Raw genomic sequence first — 14,016 nt, forward strand, 5'->3', positions numbered from 1 at the left:
TTCTTACAAAAATTATTTCCAAAAAGTTTTTGTAAAACCAGTAGGTTGTAGTACTCTTAAATGTCCTAAGTGCAATAACTCAAATCATTTTCAGAAAGAATGTCCTATGGTTTGGAAACTTGTTAAGAAGGTATGGGCAAAGACCGTATATCACATTAACATCAATGGACCCAAGAAAATATGGGTACCAAAGAAAGCTTGAGTTTCTTTTCCAAATGCAAGTCATTATCAAGAAAAATGTTAAATGGTACCTAGATAGTGGATGCTCAAGACATATGATAGGAGACTCAAATTGCTTCATAAAACTTGTACAATTTAGTGGTGGAAAAGTTTCTTTTGGAGGAAATAGCAAAGGAAGAATTGTGGGATACGGAACTGTAAAGATTGGAAGCCTCACGATCAGTAATATTTCCTTAGTGGAAGGACTCAACTACAACTTGCTGAGCATCAGTCAACTGTGCGACATTGGTTTCAAAATCAACTTTCAAGAAGGAATATGTTTAGGAACCAGTAAAGATTCCTCTCAGTCTTTCACAGGACGAAGATATGGGAATATCTACCTCTTGGATATCAAACTAGATGAAATCCAATATCTAATCTCAATTCAAGAGGAAGCAAGCTTATGGCATAGAAAACTTGGGCACATTAATATGAAGCAAATAGCCAAAATCATAGCAAAGAAGCTTGTTCGTGGACTACCTAAAATGACATATCAAAAGACTGATCTATGCACACCATGTGTCTTGGGAAAACAGGTAAGAAACTCATTCAAACCAATAAATCAAGTATCTACTAATCATGTACTGCAGCTCTTGTACATGGATCTCTTTGGACCAACCAGAACTCAGAGCATTGGAGGTAAGAAATACTACCTAGTAATTGTGGATGACTACTCACGATTCACTTGAGTATATTTCCTGGTAAGTAAGTCTGAAACATTTTTTTATTTTATAAAGTTTGCTAAAAAGGTCCAAAATGAGAAATGATATGTTATTTCAAGTATACAGACAGACCATGGAGGCGAATTTGAAAATCAAAACCTTACAAAATTTTGTGATGAATCCGGTTTTTAGCATGTGTTCTCTTCACCGTATACTCTAGAGCAAAATGAAGTTGTGGAAAGAAAGAATAGGTCGCTTCAGGAAATGGCTAGAACACTTTTAATTGAAAGTAACATCTCTTCTCGTTTTTTGGCTAAAGTAGTTTCTACAATGTGTTATATTATTAATAGAGTCTTTCTAAGGCCTATTATGGAGAAAACTCCCTATGAGTTATACAAAGATAAAAGGCCAATTGTTTCATATTTTCATGTATTTGTTTGTAAATGTTTATTTTGAAAAATGCAAATGATCGAGTTGGTAAGTTTGAAGAAAAATTAGATGAATGTATTTTCCTTAGATATTCTATTTCAAGCAAAGCTTACAGAGTTTACAACAAGAAGACTCAATCTGTGAAGGAATCAATGAACGTCAAATTTCAAGACTTTATGCAAAATGAATCGATTCAGACTCAACTTGAAGAATCTGAATCTGCTCAAGACTCTACAAAGTCTAAATCTCCAGAAGCAACTCAGACTTCAAAAGACCAGCAACAAATGATCATCGAAGATTTAAATGAGAAAAATGATCAACAATCTGACAAATCAACCAGCAACTGGAAGCATAAGTCCAGTCATTCCAAAGATCTCATTATTGGTGACATTAATGAAGGAATTCACACAAGATCCAAAAGGCGTGAAGAGTCTAGTGCTGTGGCTTTTATTTCTGAAATAGAACCTAAAAGTATAGAAGAAGCTCTATTTGATGAAAGTTGGATTGAAGCTATGCAAGAAGAACTTAGGAAATTCAGTATCAATGATGTCTGGGAATTGACTCCTAAACCAAAAGGAAAATCCATCGTTGGAGCCAAATGGGTTTTCAGGAACAAGATGAACGAGAAAGGAAAAGTTGTAAGAAACAAAGCAAGACTCGTGGTCAAGGGATATACACAAGAAGAAGGGATAGACTATGATGAGACTTACGCACCGGTAGCAAGGTTAGAAGCAATTAGATTATTACTTGCCTTTGCTTGTCATAAGAATTTCAGGTTATTCCAAATGGACGTCAAAAGTGCTTTCCTAAATGGATTTATCCAAGAGGAAGTCTATGTGGAACAACCACCCGGTTTTGAAGACCCAAGGAAACCAGACTTAGTATTCAGACTGAAAAAGACTCTATATGGTTTAAAGCAAGCACCTCGAGCTTGGTACGACAGACTAAGTAAGTTTTTAATTCAAAACGGCTTTGTCAAAGGTAAAGTAGATACTACATTGTTTATCAAAAGAGAAAGCAAAAGTTTTCTACTTATTCAAATTTATGTTGATGATATTATTTTTGGATATTCTAATGAAAATCTGTGCACGAAATTCTCTAAGTCTATGCATGATGAATTTGAAATGAGTATGATGAGTGAACTAACCTTCTTTCTCGGGCTTCAAGTGAAACAACTGAAGGAGGGAACCTTTATTCATCAAGAAAAATATGCTAAAGAACTTGTCAAAAAGTTTGGACTAAAGAATTGCAAAAAGACTGATATACCAATGTTAAGTTCTTCGAAGCTAGATAAAGATGAAGGAGTAAAGAAAGTTGACCAAAATTTATACAGGAGCATCATTGGTTCACTTTTTATCTTACTGCCTCTAAACCTGACATTTGTTTAGCGTTTGTATTTGTGCCAGATTTCAATCAGACCCTAAAGAATCTCATTTAAGTGCTGCAAAGTGTATTATCAAATACATTGCCTCAACTTCAAATCTGGGTCTTTGGTATCCTAAAGAATGAGACTTCACTCTTCTTGGATACTTAGACGCAGATCTATCAGAATGCAGAGTTGATAGAAAAAGCACCTCGGGCACCTGTTAACTACTTGGAAATAGGATAGTGTCTTGGTTTTCGAAGAAGCAAAGTACCGTAGCTCTTTCTATAGCAGAAGTAGAATATGTAGCTCTTGGAAGTTGTTGTTCACAAATTCTGTAGATAAAACAATAGCTAAAAAGACTTTAGAATTGGAGACTCATGCACTGAGATCAAATGTGACAACACCAGCGCAATCAATCTCACTAAGAATCCGATTATTCACTCAAGAGCAAAATATATAGAGATTCGACATCATTTCATTAGAGATCATGTTCAAAATGGAGAAGTTTTGATTTAGTTTATTGACTCAAAGAATCAACTGGTGGATATATTCACAAAGCCTTTGGAAAAAAATCAATTTGAAGTCATTTGTTCCAGACTCAATGTGACGTCCTAGAGCATCACGTACTAAGCGCAAGTGGAATTATAATTATTATTAACATCTTACCTAACTCGTAATCTCCTTTTGTGATAACCCACATTGTTTACCATTGAAGGTTAGCATGTATAACATGGATTATTTAAAATCTCAAGTTTATATTATGAGGTTATCCTGAAATCACTCTACCTTCATATTCAAAGTATTGGCCAAATCATTCATGCACATAAACAAGGTCACAAGAAGTTACATTTCTACTTATCATCATTAGGGCTTACAAAATTTATCAACCTGGACTCTTTCCATGTTCATCGCCTATATATATACAACATGTACATAACAAAAGTAAGGCGTAACACAAGCCAGGGATAAAGGGTGAGGGTATCTACTCCACGAGTTCCCACACTAGCTCGCATCTAACAAAAAAACAAAAGTTAGTCAGCCTCTACATGATCCAAGGTGTCTAGGCGCCATCCATCCCCGCTCCAGGTCCTCCTGCTCCAAAGGGTAAAGGTTCCAACATCTCCCCTTCATGGTTGATAAACCATGCAATGAACGTCATCGGTATCAACTCAGCCTTGTCGTCATCCATCCATAAATTCGCCTCATACTTGGAGAAAACCATGTCAATGTCGAGATCATGCACATCATGAAGAGAAACATCAAGACGCACTACCGCCCCGTATCGAGCTACTGGTGGTACATCCATGCTATCAATATGAAAATGTAAGGTATGAGCAAACAACCTTGCCCAATAAAGAATGATAAAACTCTAACTTAAACAATCCACAGCCATCAAGATTACAAGAGAATCATCAAACAATTTAGAATGCTAAAAGAAGTATATCTCAAGCATAAACAATACTATTACTTTATGTAAGAAATCACCTTATATGCATCCATTTCTATACTTACCCTTCACAAACTCAATCTTACATCAAAATATAATGCAACAATAATAGATGAACTCACTCGCCAAATAGAATTATATTTAGTGTGCATAAAATCCACCCTCGAATCAGTCACAACCGGGACTCTACCGGCCTGATTGAGTCACTTCCGGAAAGTACGTTATCCGGACTTCCATAATATTTCTATCATGGGCATCTTACTCCGAGGCATCCCGGCATCACTCAACCGAGGTCCTCCCAAGACCACATAGCAAGGGGCATCTCACTCCGAGGCATCTTAGTATCACACAACCGAGGCATCCTTGATCACACACAAGGACATCTCACTATGAGGCATCTCAGTATCTCTCTACCGAGGCATCCAAGACCACGCAGCAAGGGCATCCCAAACTTCCGAGGGCATCACCGGTATCTTGGTACCGATGGGTTCATTCATCTTAAGCACATGTTTCACACCACCACACCTTTGATTAATGCATTTATCGTATGCAAAAGAAAAAGACTCTAAAGTATCTATCTAACTCTCATGAACCTAGCACACGTGCGTGTCCAAATTATAAGATAAAACCCATTACGTTATGTCCCATTCCATAGCGAACAAATATTTATCCCATAATCAAGCACTATGCACTGCACTCATTGCACACACATGATACTATATGCACTTATATATCTCAAATAATATATGAGACTTACTCTTATATGACTAACATCTATTATGAGGTTTATTGGACTCTACGTGCATCACAAAAGCCTAATATAAAAGACACAACCTCTAATATATGCTCTCGGGTCCAGATAGTTTACTAACTAAATGTACAGTTTCGGTTTCGGACATAGAAGATATATTAATTCTTGTCGGAATATTACCAAATTTTAGTATGTTATATTTAAGACATATACTAACAATTCCCATATAGAAACTTAAGTCTAATTCTCATTGTATTAAGAGTAACAATTGCCATAATCTTTACTAGTACCCTGTATCGACATCCAGATTTCGTATCTACAAAGAAAATTGTTTCACTAGCCAAATCTTATCGATTTAATCTCAAATTGAGACGTCATTCCTTAAGATGCATTCTAAAATTTTCATTAAGGATTTGAAGTCCAAATCTAACTAGGTAAATACAGAAAATTCCTGTAATCAGTAAAGGTCAAACCGTTTCTCACAAAACAGTTTACTGGTTTTACTAAGTTCACTTCCATCTCTACGTTTTTATATATTCATTTGGTTATAGCTACGTGTATAACTTGATCTTATAGAAGTTCTATCATGTAGAATGGTTTCTTTCTTATTTCTATTAACATACATAAAGAAAATTAAACACAAACAGAAGACTCCATAACTATTTTCACTTAGAACAGAATAGATACACAATTTTTCTCACTTCTAACTCAACGAAACAACTTATCTATCCACAAATCTCTTCTAAAATACTCCAATGCTTACTCACAGCAACTCAAAGCAACTTCAGCATATCTTTCTCTAACAAATGATCAATTCCACAGCTCGGCTCGAAGTGTCGTTGCATCCGTAAGCCACTTATCACGATTTCTACCAAAACAACACACTCGGCATCTATTTCATCACTTCGCTCAACAAAACAGCATACTCACACAAGGATTTCGAGACCTGCAAGACTCAAGAGTGACATGCAATAGGTCCTACCTTCAATCTAACACTCACTAAGCTTAGATCAATCACAAAACAACAACTACAAACTATATCCATCATTGTTTGGTTAGATCCTCAAGCTCCCTTGATGAAACAATGGATAACTTTCAATTTAGAGTTAGATCTTTCCTTACCTTGTTCAGCAGTTAGACAGCACAAGGATGCTTCAAGATTAGCACCAAAATCTTGCATGCAAGAAGAAGAAATCACAGGTTTGCTTCTGGTTTGCTTCTAGTTCTACCGGTCAGCCGAGAGAAAAGAAAGAAGAAGATGAAGATGAGGGTTTCTCGGTTTAGAGGAGAGAGAGAGGATTTTCGGTTTTTATGTGGGGAAATAAGCTATGAGCTAGTCCTAGGTTAGTGTAATGATTAGATTTGGCTAATGATTATGCTTCCTTGGAGTTGCCATCTTTGGTTCTATGGATTTGAAAAGAAACCGTGGGTGTTGATGAGAAAAACGAGAGAGAGAAAGATGTCGTGGCTTTCATGCATGAAGATTTTCGCCATCTATCAATCGTCACTAATTAACAGTTAATCGATATCATTAGTTAGTTCGTTAGTTTCTAATATTTTCATCTAATTGCCTTTTGTTTCTACTTAATCCCAATTATACAAAGTCATAACATATAACATATCGACTAGTCAATGTCAGTCTATAAAGAATTCATCACAAAAAGAATGCTAAAGTTATAAGTAATTCACTAATCAATTCACCTTAACTATAATTTATAAAATAAAATAAAATCATTCGGGCCTAAATGTTCATCTCCGGCCCAATAAGCTTAATCTATAACAATCCCGACCCACTAAACTAAATCTACAAATCTAATAATTCTAAACCTTGGCCTGCTTCAAGCCAAGTCCAAGCCCATAATCTCTCATTAGATTTCTTAAGTCCAATTTGTGTGGCCCACTTATTTCTCAAGCCCACACGTTTCTCACGATCCATCGGGTTCACTTTTTGGCCCAATCTAATTAATCTAAGCTCCTAATGATCTAATTACACTAATGAAGGTCAATGAAATTTGGGATGTCACACTCAATACACTAAAGTCTGAGGAAGTTTAGACCCAGGATTAAAAGTCTAAAGACACTCAGACTCAAACAATCAAGATTTACGACTGTAAGTTACTTTTATTTTTAGAAAATTATCTCTCAGATTAAATCTAAAAAATGTACGATCATCTATTCGAAATTGATTGGTGTTATTTCCCGGTTTCCGTGATTATTGCAATCTTTCCTTTTCGAAAAAGAAGTCATTTTTGAAATGACAGTTATCTAATTTTTGAAAAGGAAGTTATTTTTTTTAAATGCATTTTTATATTTCTTTTTACGGTGTTCCGTATGCCTCGCTTTGACTGTCTTATATACTGTTGGTTCTTCTTCGTTCTATTCACAAAAACCCTAAGAGAGCACAGATCTTCCACTTCTGTCTTCTTCTCTTGTTTAAACCTTAAAAAGATTTCATCTTTCCTGCGAAACAAGCTTGGAATCTCTCAAAAATTGTGAAAAATGTCGTCCCAAAGAAAGTTTTCAAGGATTGCGAATAGGGGACCACAGCAAATGCGTGAGGGACCTACGCATTTTGATCTCACCGAGGAAGAAGAATCTCCTCAACAGTGGTAGAGCCCACAACATTCTCAGCAACGTCCATCGTCTTCTTCTAGACCTCAAAACATTGAACATCGAGAAGAGGAAGAAATCATCGAAGACATAGAACCTATAAGAACTCAAAAGCCCGCCTTTACTTGTAAACTTTACCGTGCTTTGAAGAGGGGTGGTACTCCTTTGAACTACATTGATGAATTTTTGAAAGACAAAGGGTATCGAAATGAAACATACTTTTTACGCACAATCGAATGATTGGGAATTGCCCCTGCGGGGTCAGCAGAAGAAGCATTTGCAAATATCCCAAGCGATCCACGTGTTGGAGGGCTTAGTCAACCTGATAGGAATGATGATGATAGGATGTACTCTCAATTTAAACCTAGAATGGGTGTTGCGGCAAAAATCGAAGCAAGAGGACATATCTATTTCGTTCGGAGGAACACAAGCAACTGTACTCTAAGTTGCTAAAGTGTGGTGTGATTAACCCTAGAAGCGTGGATTTTGATTTTTTTGATTTTCTGAATGTCAAGCTGAGAGAGAAATTCAATCTTCTTCAATTGGAACGGTTTTGTTCTGAATCGACAGAGGCTCATGCTGAACTACTGCTTAATTCTATTCGAATCTAAGTTTCCTAGATGCAAATAGATTTTCTTTCAGTGTTCAAGATCATGATTATGTGGTTGACATGAATACATTGCCTGATGTGATTGGGGTTGAAAGAGGGAGATATCAACCGATTAGTGTGTCTATTGGTTGAGCAATGATAGAGCTTGTTCAGGATAGAACAACGGAAGGAAAGATTTCATATTCAAGGATGAATGCATCAAACATCTTGCTTCACAAGATAGTGATCAACTGCCTCAGACCAAAATTAACTTCAAAGATCGACGTTTCAAACTCGGAGGCAAAGCTGATGTATGCCATCAATGCTGGCAAAAAGTTCTCTCTTCCACACACTATTATGTTCCACATGTACAGAACGATGGTAAAGGACAGGGGTCAACTTCTTTACTCAGCACTTGTGACTAAGTTATTCAGACATTTGAACATTCAGGCTCCCCGAATTCTTTGTGTTTGAACATGCGATCAAATGGTAGTGGGACTGAAGATGGTCTCTAAAATGCGTCTGAAGGAACTTAACAAGACTTTGGAGCAATTCAAGGTTAAAACCCCTGTCAAGACTCTCCTAGTCTCTTCGGTTGCAAAGCGAAAAGGGAAGGATCCCATGGTTGCTCCATCAAAGAAAAGAAGAGCACTCATCTTGGAAGATGAAGAGGATGAGGATGATATCACAATTTCTACACTTGCATTGAAGAACTTGAGTCGTTCTGTTCCAGAGACAAAGGAGAGATATGAACAAGACAAGGATGAGATTGAACAGAGGACTGGAGAGGGAGAAGAATTGGAGAAAGAAGCAGAAGAGGAAAGGATTGAGGAAGAGGAAGAAGAGGTCAGAGAAGAGCAAGAAGAAGCTAAGCATGAGGAGTATTTCTCACTGCCTGAAGGCATTGAAACAGGGGGAGATCCTGAGAAAAGAGGAACGTCCTCAATTGCTGCCACCAGCGAAGGAATAAGTCATTCTCCAGCAGATCCAGAGGACATCTATGCCTCTCAATTTCCTGAGGAAGGACATGATATTTCATCGTCCAATCTGCGTGAGCATGCTGATAGACCATTTGATCGAGCAGAAGCTAGTACTCAAACTGACAATTCAGCAGACTTTCGCAGAGTGCTTGATGTTCTCTTGGAGATGCGAGGCCAAACTTATGCTCTAGGATGCGAAGTACATCATTTGCAAAATTTAGGACAAGCCTCTTTAGTTTCTTTGCATGATCAACTTCATGCCCTTGCTATTCAAGTCTAAGCCAATGCCAAGGGTGAAAATGTGGCTTAGCTGAAAGAGGATCTGAAAAAGCTGGAAGGGATTGTCCAGTGAATGGGGGATTTCCAGCTTGTTCGTGTTCCCAAGCAATCATAATTCCATTCTCTTTTCATCTCTACTTTTTTAATACTGCCAAAAAGGAGGAGAGATGTGTGCAGATTTGAGATTTAAACTCTTGAACTCTTGACTTTTATTTTTGTGACTTTTGTGGTTGTTTGAGATTACTTTTGTTTGGCTATTTGGATTTGGACTGGATTTAGATTTAACTGTTTAAATGTTTGTTTATCTTAAGCACTATTGGTATTTCATGGCAAAGATAGTTGCACATTTACAAGATTAATCTACTTTCTGTGGATGCAGTAAATGTTATCGTTACTATGCCAATTATCTTTTATGAGATATTCATGTTTGCTTGAGTATTGTTTTGCAGGTCAAAGTTATCCAAATCTGAAGGAAAGTTGTCACCATAAAAAATGGGGAGATTGTTGGAGAAAACTTCCTTAAGTGTTTTGAATTTGACAAAACGTTTCCATCAGTCTAGTCTGAAGACTTGCAGACTCTTTCATCAAAGTCTGAAGACCTCCGGACTGCCAGACTCAAGACCCAAAGTCTATCCTCATTGACAGTTTCTAGATCGTCGAAGAAGACTTATCTAGAACTGAATGTTTCATTAAGGATTTGATTTTATCGACTGGATAAGATCTCTTGGTTGGATACAGCATGTCGAAATCCATTATTCAAATTGAGATTGATTCAGGGATTTTGGATCCATTGATTGGCGAAGTATACTTGGAAGGTTTTACTTATGAAAGCCTAGATCCTGATTGTATGGGCGAGCAAGATTGGTGGGCTATCGTCATATTCCTTAAATAGCTTAAAATCTTCTTAATTGATTCTGTCCAACGGGTAGATTGGAAGAATTCATTTGGTAAGTGCCAACGGGTGTGATGGCATGAAGGAGTATTTAAGGAAGACATTCCAGTTGTTCAAGTGTGTGCACGATAGAAGAATTCTAAAATCTGAATCTCTTTGTTCTTAGTCAATTAAATTGTTGAGCAAAATCTTGTACTCAAAAGAGAGTCTGTATCTTTGTGAGACCTTGAGGAAGTGTAGCAGAGTTTCTACACTGTGGAATCAAGGAAGAGCTTTACCATAACAACTCTTTTTGATTCATAATGAAATCCAGCCAGTGGGTTGTCAATGCGGAAGAGTGGACGTAGGCTTGGATCAAGTCGAACCACTTTAAACTCTATGTTCTTATTCTCTTCTCTACACTCTTTTACTTTGATCGTAATTCATTTAGTCTGCAAGAGTCTAACTTCCTTTTAATAATCTATTGTTGATTAGTGTTGCACACTTATCTCGGAAAATTATTTTTACACCTATTCACCCTCCTCTATGTACTCATACTAGCTTTTACACCACAGACCAATTGTGTTCATCCCCTCTGCCTTCTCATTCTTCACTCGATAACCCCAAGCACCACTCGCAAGGTCATGAGTACGGGAGGATTCATGAACCGTGACACTTTCATGGATCTTGAGTTAAAAATTTTTATGGGCTTTGTTTAATGGATTTTGTTGTGCAAGAAATTTTTTTATAGGTTTTGCACTTTCTTTTGAGCCACATGGCCAATCCACCCTCTAACCCTATGACCGATTTACACAGTGTTGATCCTCAATTTTTGGGACTGATGACCGACCCTATTGAGTTTGCGACTGAGGACCGGACCGACCCAATGAGTTCGGTCTGGTTCTAGGGTCAACTCAGGACTAACCAATAATTTTTTATTTCATTTTTTGTACTCCTGAAAAAAACAGACTGACCCAATGGGTTCGATACGATTTCAAGGTCAAGCCATGATCAATTAATAATTTTTTAATTCATTTTTTATACTCTTTGAAAGGGCAACCAATGACCGTATCGACCCAATGAGTTTGATGATAAGCGAGGTCAGCTAAGGAAGGCAAGCGGTGAGGGTCAAGTGAGTTGAGTGTCAAATATAATGAGCATCTAATGTCGAGCGGGGAGCAACAAGCCAAGTGAGCATTGAGTGGCGAGCGGCACGAGTAACCCAAAGCGAGTGAGGCGAGTGTTGAGTGGCAATCTTTCGATTTTGGCAAATTAAAGACTAAGAGGACAAATAAGACAAAAGAGAATGAATACTAGAGGGGGATGCCATAAGGTGCCTTTTTGGATGCCGTGAGGATTACTCACAAAAACATTTTCTTCTTTCGTAAATTATGGCTATTGACGCCGTAAAAGACATTAAAAACCTAAGTTATTAAAGAATAATGTAAAATTATTTGCACTCTTCACTAAAGAGCTGTTTAATATTGTTGACGTTGTTTATTTTAAGATTTTTTTATATAAAAAAATTATAAATAATATTTTATATATATATAGTCAAAGTTGGTCTAGGTTGAACCGACCCGAAACTTTCAGGGCCGAGGATTGACCCGCATAGTGTTGGTCCGGGAATTCTAGAACCAAAGACTGACCCGGTTTTCCTGAGAACCGAACTAGAACCAGCAGGGTTGGGCCGGTCCAGGTCGGTCGGGGTTGACCCTGGACCGATGCTCACCCTATTTCTTGATGCAAACCTTCCGTTGTTGTCCTTTTGTGGAAATTAGTTACCACCATTTATTTGGGAAGAAATAAATTATTTGAAAAAATTCATCAAATTATTACTTGTATTAGTTAAAACAATTAATAAAAAAATATATTATTGATAATAATTTATATTTAAATATTTTCATAGATGATGAAAATATTTTTCGTTTATTCATTTTTATAAGTGATACAAGCAATTATATTTAGAAAAATTTTTCAAATCGTTCATTTTTTGCACAACAATGCACCCAGTGGAGGAAAACATTGCCCTAATGGTTCCTCTTTTTTCCAAGTTAGTTGAAATAATTTAAGAGGAGTGTGGAGAGCATTGCCTTTTTCACTTTCCTACGAATCGAACAAGCACCTTAAAAGCTTGGGGAATCATGTCACAATCTTGACGGAATCTCATTCCATTTGATCTTTTTTTGCTTGTTGCTATGCCATTTCCCTGAGCATCCTATTCGGAGGTTAAAGTTCCATCCCAGAAATTGAGAATACGGTTCCAATATATTAGGGTCCATTTTGAACTCCAGTTTCTGAGTGAAACAAACATGAGGGGAAAACTGCAATACATACGCCTTTCCTTCGCATAAATTCCATGAAAAGTAGTATACCTCATTTGTGGTGATATGCTTTCGGTTCGGGTTTGTTGATTTATCATTCCATCTCGATATTTTTACTCCTACTTTCATTGTTTGCTTTCACATTTTCAGGTATGAAGTGCTTATATATTCTATGATTTGTAAGATGTTTTGACAATGATATGAATTGTATGAGTTAGAAGTTATGAAAGAGGTATCACACGGTATGATATTTATTAAAAAGACAAAAGTGGTGTTTAGAGCACATTAATTGTATAAAGTTGGATTGGCTTTCACTTCCTTTTGGTTATTTGAAATGACATAGTAAAGTATGTCTTATAATAGCTTGAGAGTTGATTAGTTGTGCAATGGTATATGACACATGTATTCTTCTTGATGGAAGGAATCAGGAAAAGTTATATATGTATTGATTTGTGAATTTGGCTTATGAATCTAATTCTAAAATGGTGTCGGGGCTGATTGAATGGTGGTGTTGATGATTTTATGCTCTTGTCGTTAATGATCGGTACTCATCTAAGGGCTGTGAGGATGCTCTATCTGATCACAGCCACTAGCCGATGCAGCTGACACCTATGTCAAAGAACTTTGTAGGACTTGAAGAAGATTATTCAACATTTCTTGGACTCTTTTCTTGGACTCCTCCTTTATCCTGCGTAACGAAGAGGGACTTTTTTGGGCCGTACAAAAAGAAGGGCTTATATAATCTTAATATATATTCGCATGTCCGGCCAGAAGGTTGTAGAGGAATAAAGAAAAGCATCATGGGTTTTGCTTTCTTATTTCCTTCCTTTCTAAGCCCCAAAAAAATCTTTAATTTTGGTCGGGCACGGTAGCGGCCGCACTATGAAGCACTTTTTCTTCCAGCCGTATGAAGGGATGCTCCGTCACCCTAAGTAAGTCATTAAAAAGCTTCCTTTAAAAGATAGTTCGGACCTTGAAAACCCTGGGATGTAAAGAAATTAGAGAGTAGAGCCAGTTATCAGATTAAAAAAAAATACTATATCAATAAGGAGAGATAAGGCGTGTGGATACCAACACATTAAAATAATAAATATGAATTTGCAGCCCACCACTTTGGTGGATCGGGGGAGATGCCCCATTGGTTGGAAATAACCTCTATCTAGGGAGGAACCTTGTAACCAACCTGAGGAACCAAGATAGACACCAGAAGGAGCGCTGGCAACTTGTGCAATGAATTTAACATTCAGCCGAGTTGTTTTATTTATAAATACTGTGAATTTAGATATAGTATAGGTACAACAAATACTTTAACATGTGAGCAACCGCAACTCTATGATTATTAGATTATTAATCTATTAATTGTTGCTGGCTCTCCCTATAGAGTGACTTCATTGTTCCCCTGTTATATCTCCGGTGACTTCACGCTGATTCATTACAAGATCTGTTCAGCGTTTCCGCATTAAATTATAACATTGTACTTACATTATAA

Source organism: Eucalyptus grandis, chromosome 8 (assembly GCF_016545825.1).
Source record: "Eucalyptus grandis isolate ANBG69807.140 chromosome 8, ASM1654582v1, whole genome shotgun sequence".
Lineage (NCBI taxonomy): Eukaryota > Viridiplantae > Streptophyta > Magnoliopsida > Myrtales > Myrtaceae > Eucalyptus > Eucalyptus grandis.